Source organism: Meles meles, chromosome 8, assembly GCF_922984935.1.
Source record: "Meles meles chromosome 8, mMelMel3.1 paternal haplotype, whole genome shotgun sequence".
Taxonomy (NCBI): Eukaryota; Metazoa; Chordata; class Mammalia; order Carnivora; family Mustelidae; genus Meles; species Meles meles.
The window spans coordinates 39,601,459-39,618,555 of record NC_060073.1 but is presented as its reverse complement, the minus strand read 5'-3'; positions in this window follow the sequence as shown (position 1 = coordinate 39,618,555).

The window sequence follows — 17,097 nt, the reverse complement described above, 5'->3', positions numbered from 1 at the left end:
ACTCTAGATAACTATAACTCCAGTGGAATGAATTTTCACTTAATAACCCTTACCGTGACTATGTGTGATATATTTAGGTATTTTCTATCTTACCCTACTCTCTTCTATCCCTTTGAAATATTATAAAACAAATTATGACCCCTCAATTGATTTCATGATCTATTAAAAGGTCTTGACCTTACCAAAGCAAACTTGAAAGAGAAAAGCAAAGCTGGAGGCATCACAACTGACTCTTAAAGTTATATTACAAAGCTGTAGTAATCAAAACAGTATGGTACAAAAGAGATACATAGATTAATAGAACAGAACAAAAAAACCAGAAATGAACCCACAACTATGTGGTCAATTAATCTTCAACAAACAGGAACAAATATCCAATAAGAAAAAGATAATCTCTTCAACAAATGGTACTGGGAAAACTGGACAGCAACATGCTAAAGAATGAAACTGGACCACTTTCTTATACCATACACAAAAAGTAAATTCAGAATGGATTAAAGGCCTAAATATCAGACATGAAAACATTAAAATCCTAGAGGAGAACACAGACAATAAACTCTTTGACATTGGCTGTAGCAAGTTCTTTCTAGATATGTCTCCTTAGGCAAGGAAAATAAAAGCAAAAATAAATTATTGGGGTTTCACCAAAATAAAAAACTTCTACACAGTGAAGGAAAAAAATTAACAAACTAAAAGGCAACTCACTGAATGGGGAAAATATTTGAAAATGACATTCCTGATAAAAGGTTAGTATCCAAAATATATAAAAATTGGATAAACTCAACACCAAAGAACCAAACAAACCAATTAAAAAACGGGCAAAAGACATGAATAGACTTTTTTTTTTCCCAAAAAAGATATACAGATGGCCAACAGACACATAAAAAGATGGTCAGCATCACTCATCATCAGGGAAATGCAGAGAAAAACTATAATGAGATATCGCTTCATATCGATCAGAATAGCTAAAATCAACAATGCAAGAAATAAGAGGTGTTGACGAGGGTGTGAAGAAAAGAGGAACTGTTCTTCACTATTAAAAGGAATGCAAACTGATGCAGCCACTCTGTAAAACAGTATAGAGGTATGGATGTTCTTCAAAAGTTAAAAAATAGAACTACCCTATGATCTAGCAATCAAACTACTTGGTATTTACCTAAAGAATACAAAGATACTAAATCAAAGGGATACATGTACTCCAATGTTTATAGCAGCATTATTTACAATAACCAAATTATAGAAACAGCCCAAGTGTCTGCCAGTTGATGAATGGATAAAGAAGTGGTACACACACACACACACACACACACACACACACACACAGAGGAATATTATTCAGCCATAAAATGAATGAAATCTTGCCATTTGCAATGATATAGATTGTGCTAAGTGAAATAAGTCAGTCAGAGAAAGACAAACACCACACAATTTCACTCATGTAGAATTTAAGAGAAATAAATGAGCATGGGGGGAAGGGGAGAGACAGAACAAACCAAGAAACAGGCTCTTAATTATAAAGAACAAACTGATGGCTACTAGAGGGGAAGTAGGTGGGTGGGATGGCATAAATAGGTGATGGAGTGCACTTGTAATGAGCATGAGGTGTTGTATGGAAGTGCTGAACCACTAAATTCTACACCTGAAACTAATGTGACACGTTTACTGACTAACTGGAATTTTAAATAAAAACTTAAGAACTGGAGGAGATTATGCTAAGTGAAATAAGTCAAACAGAGAAAGTCAATTACCATATGGTTTCCCTTACTTGTCGAATGTAAGGAATAACATGGAGGACATTAGGAGAAGGGAGAAATGAAGGGGGAGAAATGAAGGGGGAGAAATTGGAGTGGGAGACCAACCATGAGAGGCTATGGAGTCCAGGGAGAGTTTTAGAAGGGAGGGGAGTGGAGGGATGGGTGAGCTTGGTGATGGATATTAAGGAGGGCACAGATTATATGGAGGACTGGGTATTATACGTGAACAATGAGTCATGGAACACTACATCAGAAACTAATGAAGTACTATATGGTGACTAACATAACATAATTAAAAAAAACTTAAGAAGAATAAGTTGAAGATTAGGAGTTATATGAATTTGGTTCCATCTCCCATTTACTATATAATATAACCATGCTGTTTAAGAAATCCATCCACAACCATCTCAACTGTGAAATAGTAATTAGAATAATGTCATTGCAACTGCCCAATAGAATTGTTTTGACAATTAGATGCAGAGACATTTTAATATTAGCACAACAAGTTTCATAATTTACTTAATTGTAAATTGTCTCTGAAAAATAATTACGCCCTAATAACCAAAGTCACTCATTGTATATAATTAATTAATTTCTCTTTTATGTGTCTTGAATGGTACTAATTACCATTCTTCTTTGAGGATTGAGAAAATAATTATTCAAACCACTTTTTAAAAAATTCTGTGCTTAGATGGGAACCCTCAGTCATGCCTGTAATTTACTAATATCCAGATTTACAAAAGATCCAGCATCTCCTAGTCAATGCATCTTTTCCAAGATAGAGGCAGAAATCCAAGTACTTACTCTTGTCCAAAGATTCCAGGTCAGTCCCTGCTTGCCATTGCCCTCATGCAGGTGCCCACCCCAGGATAAGGTGCATCATGAATTTACCAGAGAGAATGTCTTCCCAAACTAACCTCAGCTCCCAATGTTACAGCAATGTGGATTCCCCCATTCAGCCACTTCACAGGGCACAACCTGTAAAGATAACAGTTAGTCATAATAGATTGTAGAAACAATGATTTTGTGGTTCCCAGGCCCTCGTCTTTATCTTAAGTATATATCTTGCTTTTGTACAAAAATAGAGCTGATTTTCCTATTTTCTCACCATGTAGAATAGTGGAAATGAATTAAAATACTCAGTTTTCACCGTCTAGGAGTTTACTATCTAGTAAGGGAGATAAATATATACTATAACTTTCCAGCAAAGATACATTTTCTTACATTTAACCTCTCTTTAATCTGGGTCTCACAATGTTTCAGTATTTATTTTTCCCTTAAAAAGAACTGTTATTAGATACATGAAGCGTTTTGTCATCAGTTGCCTCTCAGAATCAAATTAAGAAAATGTATTACTATAATACAATTACAATACAACATTTAGTTTGCACTGTCTAGATTTGATTTAGTTTATGCATCTAATGAGAGAGACTTTGAATAATGGAAGTCATGATATAGATTCTTCTCCCGTTTTACCCTGCACACATACTATCAGCAAACAAAATTTACAACTGTGGGACAGAAAGTAAGTCATCTTTGTGTCAGTCTCATTTTTTTCATCTATCTGAACACACTGGTAAAAAAAAAAAAAGAACACTTCAAATCCACTTTGAAACATTTTTATAAGAATTTAATATTCCCCAAACAATGTTGAAGTGGTAGGGTACAAATTATTCTCAGTGAAACTCCAACGATCCGTGTTAAACAGACAAAAAGCTCATCTCCATGGTAAGTAAGGATTTGACTGATGCATTGAAACCCAAAACTGAAACTTGAAAATATAAGGCCAAGCCAGAGGAGGAAATTATGAAAAACTATTTTTACTTAATTTATACAAAAGCCTAATGCTGTCTAAAAACATGAGTGCAAAAAATTGATACTGTCACTCTTGTAGAAAGATTAGCATGTAGACTTACCAACAATCATAGATTTTCTAGATCCATAGTCAAAATAGAGTCTACTCTTGTGGTTTACAAATATTTACTTCCAAGTAACACATGTTTAGATATAATTATAGCTCTTTGAAAATGATGCATGAAATTATCTATATTCTTTTATAAACACACACATTCAGAATGCTATGGAGTGATGAGGAGTTAAAACATCAAGCAACTTGAAAATACTCTTATGACTGCATTAAGAGGAAAATTCTAGCATAAAGGAAAGCCTGCTTTTTACTGTGTTTTTATGTGGTTCTATTCCCAATCTCTTCCAAATTTTGGGGAAGAATTCAATCCCCCCCCTTTTTTTTAAGTGGTGGCTCTCAGCCGGGAGCTGCCCTTGGGTCCTGGAGGTCACTGCCATTTTCTGCCAGTGAGTCCTTTCTATAAATAGTTCACAACATGGCCATTTGCCTCTTCAAGGCCAGCAGGTGGATCTTTCTTTCCAGTCTGTTAAGGTGGAGCCATATAATATAATGAAATTATGGAAGTGACATTCTTGACATTCTATCACCTTTGCCATATTCTATTTATTAGCGGTAACTCACAGATACTGTCTACTTGGAGGAGTGGGTAATCACGGGGGCATGACTGATGATGGGGTGGGGTGTGACTCTTCAGGGTTCAACTTAGGGTGTGTCTATCTCAGAAGTGACAACAAACACATTTCTCCTGTTTCCTTTCATCATATTTGGGCTATAACATAAAGCAGGAATGAGTGCAGCAGCAGCAGCAGCAGAGCTGGGACATAGACACAAAGGAGATGAATCACACCAGTATATTTTTCTGCAGGTTCCTGGATCATGGCAGGAGAAGGGTGAATAATGCACGATGATCCAAAGGCAGATGTAAAGCTTGATTTGTGTGGGTCCCTTAGCTGTGAGAAGTCTGTGTGTGCACGGTCTATGGTAATAAAGGCTAAAAAAAGAGAAGAGGATTTAGGTGGAAACTATTCTAATTGCACCACAGAAAGTGCTGCAGATTTACTGGGATATCTGCTAAAATGAAAGATTTTATAATAGACATCTAAAATGGAATTTATCACAGTAGCAAAATTCCTCAATCAATGTCAATGCCCATAACACTTCAATTGCCTGTGTGAACAGAATAGGTTAGGTTGAAATAATCCCCACAAAGTAGAAACTTCTTTGTGAATTTTCTTTTTTTTTTTTTTTACTCTCTTGTCATAACATCTGCTGCAGAAAACAATCTCAAACCTAAGTCGCCATTTTTGTTTCATCCTTAACAGGTGCGTTTGAAAAATCTAAATGTATCATGATCACAGCAAAGTTAGTATTCATTGAGTTTTAAGGTAGATAATTACACAGTTGTAATAACCTGCAGGAAAATGTATTGAATGTTTTATTCATCAGACTGGGTGAAATAGCTATTAATACCATACTCAACATTTACTCTTAAAATGTTGACTTCCTATGTGCTAAATACCTTGTGTCTCATGTATTATATTTGATGGTTAATGACTAAAGTGAGAGCACATAATTTTCTCAGGCTATGCTACCAGGAGGAAGTAGAACTGGTCTTCAAAATCCAGGTTTGGGGGCGCCTGGGTGGCTCAGTGGATTAAGCTGCTGCCTTCGGCTCAGGTCATGATCTCAAGGTCCTGGGATCGAGCCCCGCATCGGGCTCTCTGCTCCGCGGGAAGCCTGCTTCCTCCTCTCTCTCTGCCTGCGTCTCTACCTACTTGTGATCTCTCTCTGTCAAATAAATAAATAAAATCTTTAAAAAAAAAAAAAATCCAGGTTTGTCTGACAAACTAGTGTTTGCCACAATACCTATTATACTTTGAATCCATGTAAGATAGATGTCTTCCTTCAAGGATGCTAGAAATGAAAGAGAGGAAAAGAGAGAGATACAACAAAGAAGAACTACAAGTCTTGTCTCAACAGGGGCTAAAAAGCTGGGCAGAAGACTGAAAAATATTTCATTGGCATGAGAAATAACAGTTGAGAAATGGTGTACATGAATAGCAAGAAAATCTAAATGAGGGTAAATTAAAAACTGTAATATTTTTGCTCCTCAGTCTAATATTGGCAAGATTAGTGAAGCAATTACTTGTTATATGGAGTACTATAGATTTTCCTCAATCAAGTTAAATTATAAAACCATCTCAAAGGATATTAACATACTCATTTACTTAACATCTAGTCAATGCCAGACCATATGTTAAAATCTATCTAAAAGGCTATAAAGACAATTCCTTTCCTCAAGTGGCTTACAGTCTAATGAGTTGAACTAGAAAAAAAGTCATGGCTATGTAAACAAGTAAATGAGAACACAAATAATTGCAACCTCTTTTTTTATCATTAACTTCAATATTATCCTGGAGTCTAGCCACCATTGTCTCTTAGTTTGATGAAGAGTAGATACATATTCCATTTCAGCATTTATTGGAATATTGTCTGTTGGTTATAGATAGTTTCTTACCCGCAATAGTAATATTTACAAAAGTTTCCTGATAAGTAATGCTAGGTCTTTGGAAATATAGAGCATGTGTGTTAGGAGAACAAAAAATACATAAATAATTAAAAAAATAGTTTAATAAAGTTCTTCTAGTAATATGTTTACATAAAACAATTGGATATCCAAACACAAATACTCACCGAATAGAAATATGGATGGGGGATAAAAATACCCTCAGGGGGTAAAAAAAATACCATTAGTTCATTATTCACAGGAATGTGAGAAAATAATGTCCTTTTTGCTTGAGACCTGGGTTCTAACACCTGTGATGTTAAAATTGTGACCTTGAGACTGTTTCTTATATTTGACTCCTAATTCTTAATTTTAAAAATAATCATACTAAATCATGTTAAGGGCTTCTGTAAGGATTAATGGTGACAAACTAAACTATTCATTAAGGGCTACTTTCAATATTTACATGTCATTAAAAGCTTAAGAAAATACAGGAGAACAAAGTTCTCAAAGTTAGAAGAAATACAGTTTTATTTGTGTATCTCCTTATTTTCTTTGCATTGGCTTGTGAATTGCTAGCAAATATGAAAATAAATGTGTTTCCATACTCCTCTCCTATTGCCCACCATCTTGTCAATTTACGACACTAACTTCTGTTTTTGAAGCTATTGTTGAAAAATAACACGAGATTCCTTTAAGAATTTCTTGTCTTCACTAAGGAAGCATTTGTGGTTTTCCAGAAACAAATAGATTCTTTCTGTGGAAAATAAACCAAAAGTCTCTTAGGAGATTCCATTGAATATACAGACCTAACAAGGTGAAAAGACTAAAACAAAACAAAACAAAAAAAAGAGGGGCATCTGGGTAGCTCAGATGATTGAGTCCGACTCTTGATTTCACCTCAGGTCGTGATCTCAGGGTCCTGGGATTGATCCCTGCATCAGATTCCACGTTCAGTGGGGAGTCTGCTTGAGGATTCTCTTTCCCTCTCCCTCTGCTCCCCCTCTCTCCATGCACTCTCTCTCTCTAATAAATAAATAAATCTTTAAAAAAATGCATTGTGTACCTGACCTTTGCTCTTGTCATTATTCCACTTCTTCAAGAAACAAAAGGAAAGACATCCTTACAGACAACGGATGTGATTGGAGAACATTGCGTCCTCTGACTCTGGTCAGTGATGGATGGGTTTTTTTATATTCTTTCGTTTCTTCTAGAAAGCAAGTCTCAGATTTTGACAAATATTTCTTAGAGCACAATATAAAAATAAAGAGAGAGTAAGACACTAAAAATCAGACTTGGGACACTTTTCACATATAAATTCATGGAATATAGGTGATAGATGAGCTCTCTCCTGTCAAATCTCTTCATTTTAGAGAAACAGTACCTGAAATTCAAGAAAACTAAGTAATCATCCTAGTATCAAACAGCTAAAGGAAAAGGGCCTAAAACCATAGATCTTATTTCTGAGACTAGCATTCTCTTACTTATCTATTACCACAGTTTATTTACAAAGGTTGGAATGGTAAAAAATTGGAAAGACTAGAAAAATGCAAAGTATAAAACTGAAGTGTGTGTTTTCCTGAGTAAGATTATATTATTTTTCTTTCTCACATGGTCCTTTTCATTATGTAAGTAGAAAACACCTTCCATATTTACACACTTATCTTCTTTATGTTGGGAACATGGAATATGTTGTTAAATACATTTTATTTATTTTTTTTTAAAGATTTTATTTATTTATTTGACAGAGAGAGATCACAAGTAGGCAGAGAGGCAGACAGAGAGAGGAGGAAGCAGGCTCCCTGCGGAGCAGAGAGCCCGATGTGGGGCTTGATCCCAGGACCCTGAGATCATGACCTGAGCCGAAGGCAGCGGCTTAATCCACTGAGCCACCCAGGCGCCCCTGTTGTTAAATACATTTTAATGTTCACATATGATTTTCAATATACTTTTATTATGGAATATTTGGAATACACAAATGAATATTTTAGCAAACATCTGTATGTGTAATACTGAAATGAACACTTGAGATGCCAGTACCGAGTAGAAGAATTAGGACACTACCAAGACCCTGTTTCTCTTTCTGCCCCTCATGGCCCCAATTTCTTCCTCTGTCTCCCTTTACTCAAGAGATAATCTTTATCCTGGGGCACCTGGGTGGCTCAGTCAGTTAAGGATCTGCCTTCAGCTCCGGTCATGGTCTCAGGGTCCTGGGATTGAGTCCCACATGGCGCTTCCTGCTCTGCGAGGAGCCTGCTTCTCCTTCTCCCTGTTTCTCCTCCTCGTGCTCTCTCTCTCTGTGTCAAAGAAATAAAAAAAACTTAAAAAAAAAAAAAAGAGACAACATTATCTTGAGGTTGGTTTTTTTTTTATCCTTTTGCTTTTCTTCATAGATTTATATACCATTTATTTTTACTTCTTTTTAAAATCTACATAGTTATTCAATGTTGTATATTGTGCTCTCATTTTATATTCCTTTTACACAATAATTTGCTTCTAAGATTAACCTGCAGATATGTTGTATGGTATTTAAAATATAAACTAGAAACAGTAATTTCCAGACCATATATGCTAGATGAAAACATACTTTAAGACCAAGGTTTGTTGAGATATGGCAAATTTAAAAAAATGAAATATTAAAATTATTTGCAGTGTTACATCTTCATATTTCATAAAATTGAAATAATCTCATAGCAAATAAGCACTTGGAAGCTAATGTAATAAAATTGAACAAATATTGCAGTTCGTTTGAGACAAAAATCATATTTCTTTGTGTGAGTACACGTAAAATTCAAGAAATACTACATTCCCTTTTTTTTCTTCATTGGGATGAAAAATATATATGAAATTTACTCTATTCACAATTTTTAAGTGTACAGTACAGTATTGTTAACAATATGCTCATAGTTGTACAGCAGGTCTCTAGAGATTTTGCCTCTCGTGTAACTGACACTCTATACCCACTATCCAGCAACTGCACTTCTCCACTCCTTCTGCCCGCATCTGGCAACTAGCATCCTGCTTTCTGCTTGAGTTTTACTACTTTAGAAAACTCATATAGGGGTGCCTGGGTGGCTCAGTCATTTGGCGTCTGCCTTCAGCTCAGGTCATGATCCCAGGATCCTGGGATCGAGCCCCACATCGGGCTCCCTGCTTGGCGGGAAGCCGGCTTCTCCCTCTCCTACCCCCTTTGATTGTGTTCCCTCTCTCACTGTCTCTCTGTCAAATAAGTAAATAAAATCTTAAAAAAAAAAAGAAAACTCATATAAGTGGAATCATGCAATATTTGCTCTTCTGTGAATAGCTTATTTCACTTAATATGATGCATTCATAGTTCTTCGAGATTGTAGTGTCTGCCAGAATGCCCTTCTTTTTTTTTTTTTTTTTAAGGCTGAACAACATTCCCTTATATGTATATCATACTTTTTTCTTATACATTCATCTATTGATGAACACTTGGGTTGTTCCCACCTCTTGATCATTATGGTTAATGCTGCAGTGAACATAAGGATGTTAATATCTCATTCAGATCCCAGTTTCAGTTCTTTTGGATATATACCCAGAAGTGGGATTGTTTCATCATAGGAAAGTTCTGTTTTTAATTTTTAGCATCTTCTCCACACTGTTTTCATGAGGCTGTACAAGTCCCGATTTCTCCACATCCTCACTTACTCTTGCTTTAAAAAAATTTAAGAAATTAAAAGTTGTTTGTGAGGGCCAGTCATCATTGAAATTAACATTTCTGGTTAGTTGAAATAAGTCTTTACTTTACAATTTGTACCTTAAATAAATACATGAAAAAAAAAATCAGGGGCGCCTGGGTGGCTCAGTGGGTTAAAGCCTCTGCCTTCGGCTCAGGTCATGGTCCCAGGATCCTGGGATCGAGCCCCGCATCGGGCTCTCTGCTCAGCAGTGAGCCTGCTTCCTCCTCTCTCTCTGCCTGCCTCTCTGCCTACTTGTGATTTCTGTCAAATAATAATAAAAATAAAATCAACAGCCTATACACATAGCAATCCTATGAAGCCAGGATGCGTCTGTGAGAGTACACATTGGCTGGTGCATATATACTGAAGGTATGTTGGATTTATGTTAGCAATTAATAGTTGAGTGGTTGCATTAATCTTTAGCAAGTTAATAGTTATTTAATCTTATCTGTTGTAAATGATGTATTCTCATTATCTGATCTTTGAGTCTCTCCCAGATTTATACTTTCCCTCCACACAATGAAAATAAAGTTTTTCTGCATATAAATCATGATAATTCAGAACAAACAACCAATTTTTGGAATCCTTATCCACAGGGAATTTAAACTGATTTTCTTGGAGGAAAAAAAAATACCCACATTATACAGAAATTTTCTATTAGGCTGCACACCTGTTATTCAAATGACTACCAGACTTCAATATCACAACAACCTTGAAGACTGATGTCTAGGAATGAACTCAGTGAGACTAGACAATATGATAGACAATTTCTTATCTTCACCTACTACATGATATGAAGGGGATTGATGCCTATAACATCTGAGATTAATATGAAGAGTATCAGCTCTGTCTGCAACATGTGAAGTCTCTGGATATTGTTAAAGAGCATGTTTAAATATTACAAGTAACAACACATATTCAAATATATTATACTAGATAGAAAAATGTCAAATCCTGTAGATAAAAATTTTGGAGTGTAGTATTTATCTTACCTGAATTAAAGTTCTTAAAAATGACTTGCATAAGATGTAGTAAGCTTAAGTACATTGCATAGGTTCAACCATGTTGGCAAGCTAATTGAATGCACTGCCTTTGGACACTGAATATACATGAATCCCAATATTGACTCGTACCAGGATTTGGACCATGGACCATTTATGTAATCTTTTTGAATTTTGTTTCCTAAGTTCTAATAGAAAAATGGTAATATTGACTCTAGAGGGTTGTCATGGAGTATTCAATAACAATTCATACAAATTCCATAGCACAGGTCCTGGTATTTAGTAGGCGCTCCAATATAATAGTTATTTTAATGTCAGATAAAAATATGTAAGGGGGCGCCTGGGTGGCTCAGTGGGTTAAGCTGCTGCCTTCGGCTCAGGTCATGATCTCAGGGTCCTGGGATCGAGTTCCGCATCAGGTTCTCTGCTCAGCAGGGAGCCTGCTTCCTCCTCTCTCTCTGCTCTGCCTCTCTGCCTAGTTGTGATTTCTCTCTGTCAAATAAATAAATGAAACCTTTAAAAAAAATGTAAGAAAGAGTTAAGCCTTTTACAAGTCAGTTATTTTGCAAAATAATCTACTCCCTAAGCTTTTCTTTGGTACCCCGAAAATCACTTCAGTTTTATATTTTGATCATTAGGGTCTTGAGAAATTATGAGAAATTTGAAAAATGATAGGAAAAGCTTCTTTCCTCAAGAAACTCACAATCTGAGTTAGACTTTTATATAAATACTCTAAAACAAAGAGCCACAATAGAGGTGTGATAGTTGGAGAGATTACTTCTGGCAGCCTGATCTAGTATAATTTTATTTTAACAACACAGAGCCAGCCAGTGGAAAGATTTCTGTGACTGATCAACTCCTGCACTAAAGGTCTGTTTTACTTACAGGAAAAATCAATATAAAAAGATTGCTGTGTTCCACTAAATATCTATAAATTCTTCAATGCATCTTATTTAAAGAGAGTCATGCATGCTACATTTGACTGCATTTGCTATTCAAAAGAATAAAAAGAAATAAGCTTAAAGAACAAATGACAGATTCATGTTCCAGTGAAAATGGGCAAAAATCTCAGGCTCATGAATATAACAAATTATTAAGAAAAATTGTACTTCGAGGACTTTGCATGTTGGAGTAGAAGCACTTAGGGTGAGGTGATGAGGCAATTTATGCTTAGTGCTGACTAGAATGAATCACAGTTATGTGGCTTTCGCTGAAGCTGAAATGCTTTTTATTTTTCCAGACCTGGCAACATGCTACTCTTCAGAAGTGAAAGATTGTGGATTTAGATTTTTAAAGTGGCAGTTGACTTCTGAGAAAGGACTAGATAACAGTTTTAAAATTGTGTGACACCAGAATACTTTAAGGTTAAAATGTGGCTGTTGTTTTAAAAGGAAATACTTAGCCAAGATTTTTGATTATTGAATTACTTTAAGTTACCTCAGTTTCAGTTACTGTACAGCATGGGGCAAATTTTGACCCTATCTCTGAGTTTTAATTTACCATCTGTGAAATGGAAATATATAAGTCCAGTTAAAAATCACAATGTTTCTAAAAATCAGATAACATATCCATTTAAGAGCTGGTTGTTGTCTTCCTCAAAGATTATCTGGTCAATGTATTCCTTGACTCATACATCTTAGAGTTTCCTAAAGAGCCATCAAGGCCCAGAGGTGGGCTGGAGTGAATAGTGAGCCATGTCATTTGGAAAACATATTAAGATCTTAAATGTGCCAATATTGTCCTTGAGGATTTACCATTATATATCATTAAGAGTTTTCTTTCAGTCTTTAATTCAGAAATTAAATATGTATTCATCTTTTTAATTAACCATGATTATGTTTCATTTTACCTTTTTTCTCCTATTTGCAAAGTTAATTTTCCTTGTTTCATTACCAACTAGTTTAGCCTTTCCCTCTGTTAATGTCATCTCTTTCTTAATCTCCATCTTTCTGAAAAGCTCTTTTATCTTAGACGACTCATTTTACTTCTCGCAGATCTGGTTTTATCCAAAAACTCTGGGATTGAGTTAAAATAATCTTTAGATCACTTACACATCTAAAATTCAGTGATTCTAACTTCTTTGTTTATTCTTCAATTCTCAAAATGGAAATGTATGGGGAGTGGTGTTATAGGCTGAATTGTATCCCCCCATCTCCTGCCCCCAATTCACATGACCTCAGTACCTCAGAAGGTGACTATATTTAGATTGGGGCACCTGGGTGGCTCAGTTAATTAAGAATCTGACTCTTGGTTTCAGCTCAGGTCATGACCTGAGGGTCCCAAGATCAGCCTTGTATAGGGCTCCATGCTCACCACTGAGTCTGCTTAAGATTCTTTCTCCCTCTCCTGTCCCCTCTGTCCCTCCCCTCACTCAGGCTCGATCTCTCTCTAATAAATGGAGAAAGAAAGGAAGAAAGAAAAAAGAAAGAAGGAAAATATTTTTAAAAAGTGACTGTATTTGGAGACAGGACCTTTAAAAATGCAATTAAGTTAAAATGAAGTTATTAGGGTAGGCCATAATCCATGGCTGGAGTCCCTATAAGAGGAAATTTGGACACAGGTATGTACAGAGGAAAGACCATGTGAAGATACAAGGAGAAAATGGCCATCTACAAGCTAAGGAAAACAATTTGTTTCAGAAGAAATCAACCCTGCAAGCACCTTGACCTTGAACTACTAGCCTCCAGAACCTTAAGAAAATTCATTTCTGTTCTTTAAGCTCTCAGTCTGTGGGATTCTATTGTGGCAGCCCTAGCAAACTAATACAGGTTGCATACTTCAGAAATGCTAAAAATGTATTTTTCAAACTATCTAGTGGTATAAAAATGTAAAGCAGATATGTTTAATGCAGTGTTGATAACATTCATAAAACTACTGCAATATTTGGCCATCTGTTTCATTTCTTACTTTATATTTATGTAGAATAAAATGCAGTCTGAAGACTGGAAACTGAATCCCTCCCTTTGGGATTTTTTGGACTCATTTTTTTTTCCCCCATCCTACCTCTACTGCCTGCTGCAGTCTCCAGCTGACAAAAGAACCACCTTTCTTTGTTTTCAGGTGATTTCCCTGCTGACTGGGGAATTCTTTTATCTGTGGCCTTGAAAAGCCTTCTCTCCCTTCCTTTTTACAGCTCTGCTCTCAAAGACATTTGGTTAGTGCTCCATTTTATGCCCCCTCTGAAGTCCTGGGCCTATGCAGCTTAGGGTTATCCCTGCTGGTCATGGTAAAATATGATTGGAAGTTCACATAAAATAAGAATTTGTAAAGTTTGGAGGATCTCCTGAAATTTCCCAAGCTTTTAGTCTCCAGAAGAACTGCAGTTTAATACAAATTCTACCTGGTCATTCTGTGTGCCTGTGAACAAGTTGCTTGGCTTCTCTGAGTCTCAAAGTCCTTATTTATAAAACAAGATTTTAAAAAATTCTCCCGTAGGTGTTATGAGGATTAAATTAAAAGAACTGAAAACACTTAACTGCTTGCTTTTTATATGTGCTTGATAATTTTATAAAAAACAATTTCTACTCTTTATTCTTTAATCTTATACATTTCTAATTTATTATTTATTTTCTTCATAATTTTTTTATTTTTTATTTTTATCAGTAACTTTATTTTTATCAGTAACTGAAATTATATCAGTTACATTTTTTAAAACCTATATACTATCTCAGTCTCCCATGAAATCTCCTGAGTAGGGACTTTGTTTCTTTCTCTGTTAGATTCTCAGTAACAGGGGCAACGTCGTTTACTATGTTTGAAGTAAAACATTTTAAATAAAATAATTAAAATAATTTTCAAGGCTATACCTTTGAAAAATAGAATATAAATGATTACAGTTTGTTATTTCTCTGATTATTACTAATATAGCTAAATGTCTAGAATCTGTGCTGACCAATATGCACAGAACCCAAAATAATGAGGATCAAGAGACCCTATAATGCCTTATTCTATTTGGTATCCTATGGGTACTGGTACTGTAATTATGAGCTAGCTCAAGAGTTTTCGTATCGAAAAGACTGGACTACAGAAAGGAAACTATAATGTGTTCTAGTTCTCCAATTTTCTTTGCGTATATTCACTTTAAAATCATTGAATTTTAGAGCTGGAAGGATCATGAATTCTTGTTTTCTCACTACCAGCGATACTGTTAACCATTCAGGTATTTATTGAACACTTACCTTAAACTGGTAAATCAAAAAAACACTTTTTGTTACCCTATTGAAGTTTACACTTATAGATAGTCATTCCTTTTCTAATATACATCTATTGAATGCCTATATGTATGTTTTGAGTCTGATTTTTTCTTCTAGGTGTTTGAGACATGGGGATCAAAGATGCTGTCTCTCTATGTAGAGAGCTCACAGTCTGAAGAAGTAAACCAAAGATGATTTTACCATCTAATGGAAATAATAATAAGATGTAGTTTTGCACTATGTAGTAAATTGGCCAGGCAATGAAAGGTTATGATCAGAAATGACATAGTAAATTTGGTGATGGATGAGCTATGTCTTTAAGCACATGCGAACCCAAAAAGAAACGAAATAGGGAAAGGATATTCCAAAAAAAGAGATCACCACATGTGAAAAGCACGAAGCTGAGAGGGAACCTCAGGCATTTGCTAAACTGCAGGTAGATTTGTAGGCCTTCAGAAGAGTGATGGATACTGGATAGTGATGGCTGAGTGTAGAAAGTGGAGACCAATGGTCTCCATGCCAAGTGAATTCTGATTTTATAGCTTGTGCTACTGTAGGGTCTAAGGGCAGGCTATTCCAAGATGAGCCACTTTGATGTGAAGATTATTCTGAGCTGAAGGCAATGGAGACCCTGTGGGCTCAAGAGAAAAAGGTGCTCCTCCCTTAACCCAATAGAAGAATCTAAATTGGGAGTCTTGCCCAGAATAAAGGTTATTAGGAGAAATAACTTTTATCAGAGTAATCCATCTATATGGCAGGACAAATATCCAATTATCAAACATATGCTCTTCACTTACTGCCCTGTGAATTGAGTTCTTTTCCTCTGGAGTCCCAGACCGCCTACTCCTTTAGTTCTGGATGAAATACATATACGTATGTGTATATGTGTGTGTGTGTGTGTGTGTGTGTATGCATATGTATATGTATATGTATATGTATATGTATATGTATATGTATATGTGTGTGTGTGTGTATAAAATCTTGCCTGCCTTTGGAACTCCCATGTCTGTGTGGATTTTCTACATGTACACTATTAAATTTGTTTTTCTCCTGCTAATCTGTTTCACGTTGATTTGATCCTTAAAAAGACCCTTGAAGGGACAGAAATTCTTGCTCTCTGACACTATAGAGACATATAGAATATGATACAATCAAATCAGTATTAGAAGACAAAACAAAACACCACCACCAACAACAAAAACACTTAACCAATGTAGGGAAAAGCATAAAACAATTCATGGGATTACAGGCAAGATAATCTAGATTTCCTAATGAGTATAAATCATTCAAAACACAACTACAGACAAAACAACATTTGAAATTAAAGATACTTATTTGTAAAGATCATATTTTGAAAATAAATTATGAAAAATATTTCCTATATTTTCCCTTCTGTTTGCTGTTTCTTTTTATCTTCAACCAATTCAGTTTGATTCCATTGACAATGTTCAAAATTTTTTAATTCCTCATTCAACTTTCAAATGGAAAATTTCTAAATGTTGATGCCATAGTATTGATGAAAAATTGACTCAGAGACTAGGAATACTAACATGTGCCTCACTGTATTCATGGTGAATCTAGATTATCTTGATGCTATGGCTCCGAAATAATGATTCTTTCATTTTACTGTCAAAATATAACAAATAGAGAAATGTGTCATATTTCAAACTTTTAAAGATGATTTATGGTGCTTAAATTCTGTATTTGAAATAATGATAGTAATAAAGAGGCTCTGTATAGAAGTAGATCATATCTATAACTATTAAAATGTTGAAGGCACTAAATAAACTTAAAATTATACTGATCACCTCTTTTAAAGCGTCTCATTCCTGGAAACATTATTGAATACTTCTGCTAAAACCTAAGAAAACTACAATTACATTGCCAACATGGTAACAAACTTCTAAAAAAGTATGCAAAATAATAATCTGTATCATACAGATAGTATATCAATGTACAATTTGTGTTATATAACCCAAATGGGCAATCATTGATCTGAGTGCATTTCTAACTACTTTCATATTATAGTTTTTACAAAGTAAGTATTTACAAAGTATTATCAGCCTTTACAA